Source organism: Poecilia reticulata, chromosome 9 (assembly GCF_904066995.2).
Source record: "Poecilia reticulata chromosome 9, P_reticulata-male-v2, whole genome shotgun sequence".
Taxonomy (NCBI): domain Eukaryota; kingdom Metazoa; phylum Chordata; class Actinopteri; order Cyprinodontiformes; family Poeciliidae; genus Poecilia; species Poecilia reticulata.
Window position 1 is genome coordinate 16745873 of NC_088838.1, and position 3650 is coordinate 16749522.

Sequence of the window (3650 nt, forward strand, 5' to 3'; positions counted from 1 at the left end):
GATCAGAGCCATGAATCGCCATCAGTTCACACTTCTGCAGGTTTAGGGTTAATCCTGATGCTTTGGAGAAACTTATTAATTAACTCAAGGACTTTAGGGGTTTGGTCTAGATTTTTCAAAAAAATTGTGGTGTCGTCAGCTAGCTGACTGATTATAATTTGGTGATCAAAAACTTTCAATTTAGGTATATTTGAGTTTTTCATAAAAATACTCATCACTTCAACGGCCAAGATGAAGAGGAAGGGGGAAATATTACATCCCTGTTTTACTCCCCTATTAATGGTGAAACGAGGAGACGTACCGTGTGGAAGCGCCACTGAACCTGAGGTACCGTTATAAAAGCTTCAATTATTCTACAGAAGTTGACCCAAATCCAAACCTTTGTAAACCTTGAAAAAGAAACTGATGCTCCAACATGTCAAAGGCTTTGAGAAGCTAGGAAAAGGATGAAGCCTTGTCCTCAATCAGGTCACTGTACTCCAGTAAATCCTGCACCAGTCTGATGTTATATGTATAGACCCTTTTGGACATAAAACCTTCTGTGTTTCAGAAATAACACCCTTAATCCCAGACTTTAGTCTGTTTGTGTAGATATACGTCATAGCTTATAATCACAGTTTAGAAAGAGTGATTGGACGGTAGTTGTCTAGAACCTTGCTGTCTCTTCCTGGTTTGGGTATGAGGGTGATAACGCCCTGCTTCATGCTGTGTGGAAGTGAGTTATTACACAGGATCTCTTTAAAAACCTGGAATAAAAAATCTTTGAGACAATCCAGAAATGTCTATAGAAATTGGCAGTAAGGCCATCAGGACCGGGATTATCAAAGTTTCAAACACATATGGCACCATCTAGTTCTTCGATATTAATGTCTTTGTCACAATTTTCCTTGAAATCCTCAGAGATTTGAGGGACGAAGTCTTTGACTTGGTCCAGCAGAAAGTCGCAGTCCTGGGGTTGAGAAAGAAGAGCAATAAAGGTTTTGATAAAAGTTGCTAATTTCTTTTGCAATTAGAATTTGGTCCGTACATTCGTTGTTGTTAATAATAAGGGAATGAATGTGATTTTAACTTGCCTCCTCTTTTCTAGTCTGCAGAATATGAGCTATTTTCTCCCTTCTTCATCCATTTTGCTCTGGATCTGACAAAAGCTCCTCGGCCTTTGTTTCATAGATTGAGTCTAATTTAGCTTGTAGGGCAGGAGGTTATTTTTGTCTGCATCAGTCAACATCTGTTTAACACATAAAAGGTTTAGCTCTTTCACTAACCTTTCTTCTTCCAGGTCATTGTTTCTTTTTAAGTTTTTGCTAAAGTTAATAGAGTAAGCCCGTATCTTATATTTTAGGTATCCCATTTTTTGGTGTAGGTTGTTATTGAATCGTCTAAAAGGATCTTTTCATTAGTTCTTTGATTTCCTGGCAATACAGCTCATATTTTAAGAGATTTGCATTGAATTTCCAATACCCTCTATGTCTCAAACTCTCCGGAAGAGGAGTAATTAATAAATTTATGCTGCAATGATCCGTCAGAGGAGTTGGAGACATATTACAATCTGAAGTTAGTTTGAGAATATCTGTTCCTAGCCAAAAGTCTATTCTTGATCTGCTTGATGCGTCTGATTTAAACCAAGAGAATTGTTTTTCGTTAATATGTTTGTCTCTCCATAAGTCAATAAGTCCAAAGTTGTTACAAAAATCGGACAAAATCCGGTTTGGATGGGCATTTTGGAATTTGTTTGGGTATCTATCAAGAGCTCCGTCCATAACCATATTCCAATCTCCACCTAATAAAACATATTTAATAGAAAATGTTTAAGTTGTTCAACATTTAATTCAATAATTGTAAGAAGCTCTTTATTTTTGAGATATTACAATAGCCATAAATATTACCTAGGATTATTAATGAGTCCTCAACATGTAGTACGGAAAGAGACCAATGGCCATCACTATCATGTTTTGTATGAATTATTTTCCCTGGAAAGTTATTCAATAATATAGCCACACCTGCTGATTTTGTTGTTCCATGTGAATAAATAATCTGATCTCCCACTGATTAGACCAAAATTCTCATCAGAGTCCGTTGAATGGGTTTCTTGAAGAAGAATACAATGTGGATTATTTTTTCTACAATACATAAACATTGCCTTCCTTTTGACATTTTCTCTTAAGCCCCTTACATTTAGCGACAAAAACCTAAGATTAGTTTTTAAAGACATAAAATTGATTAAAAAAATATAAAATTAGTTTTAAAGACACAAACAGTAAAGTTGAAAGTTTTGTTTAGATAGAACGAATTAAAGGCAAGCCCCTGGAAAGTCAAAGGATGCCCTTTACCTTATACCTTGGAGAAAACAACCTTGCATCCACAACCTTCCCTAAACATAATATAAAACTACTCCTTTTTCATTTGAGCAAAAACAGAAACAACCTCTGGAGCGCAAGTCAGATTCTTTCTATGACAAGCAGATATAATTCAATATTAAAAGGGAAGGCAGTGCTGTTTTTTAATCCTGTAATAGGAGGATGCAGTGAACAGGAATAATCTATAGTCTCAGAAGGGAGAAGAAGCCTTGGTCACCTTGCCGTCGATCACTGCGATGTGACCTCTGTAAAAGGCCACCTTACCCTGGGATCTGGCTTTTGTAATCTTAGGCCACAGTTCTTCTCTTGCCAGCCGGTCTTCCTTAATAAGATCTTGAGCAAAACGCAGACCTTCTTCTTTGCAGACTGCTGATCCTTGGTCACTTTCCAGACTGCGTCTCGATGGCGCCTCCTAGTGAACTGCAGGATGACCTGACGGGTCCGTCCTTCTTCCTTTCTTCCCAAACGGTGTATTGTGTCGATCACATCTCCTGCCTGGTTTGCCCATTGTGGTACGATTCTTGAGAGAAGATGTTCTGCCTTTTCTCTGAGGTTTTCTCCTTCTTGCTCTTTGAGGCCCGACAGCCTCAGGTTCCAACGACGCTTGTATCTTTCAGCCTCCAGGAGTTTTTCTTTCAGAGCTGCGTTTCTTTATTCATTGCAGTAAACTTCTGTTCAAGGTTTTCCATAGTAGACTTACATTCAGCAATGCCGAGTGTGTTCTGCTCCACTTGGAGAGTGATGCGGGCAAACAGGGCAGAATTTTCTTTTAGCTGTTTTCCAAAGTCGTCAACCTTGCTATCCAGGCTTTTAATGGCTGCTAACACGGCGGCTAAGGAGACCTCAGTCTCAGTGGCTTGTTTTTTAGCAGGTGGGAGTTTGGTTGGAGTCGCGTTTAGTTGCCGTCTTGTACCGGAGGCATTTTTTGACGTCTCCATCGGTGTTTCCGCGCTAGCAGCAGCAGCATAGTTATGCAAGTTTAGCTTAGCAGCGTTAGCATTCTTCAGACTAGGGAAATCTTTCTCATTAACGGCCGACATCGTTTATAAAAACTCAATTTTTTTCCTCCTTACTTTAGAACGTGGTTATTCGGGTCCACCTTGAGAATGAAATTATGTGTAAAGGGCCAGTTTATGTAGCTGGTTGAGGGCTGCACGAACGGAGCTCAGAGTAGCACGTGTGCCCACATCGCCGACATCCGTTCCCTCTCTTCTTCTTCTTCTTCTTCTTCTTCTTCTTCTTCTTCTTCGTGTGAGAGGAGGGTGAGTGGAGAGCGGAAGGAGAGCGAAAGAG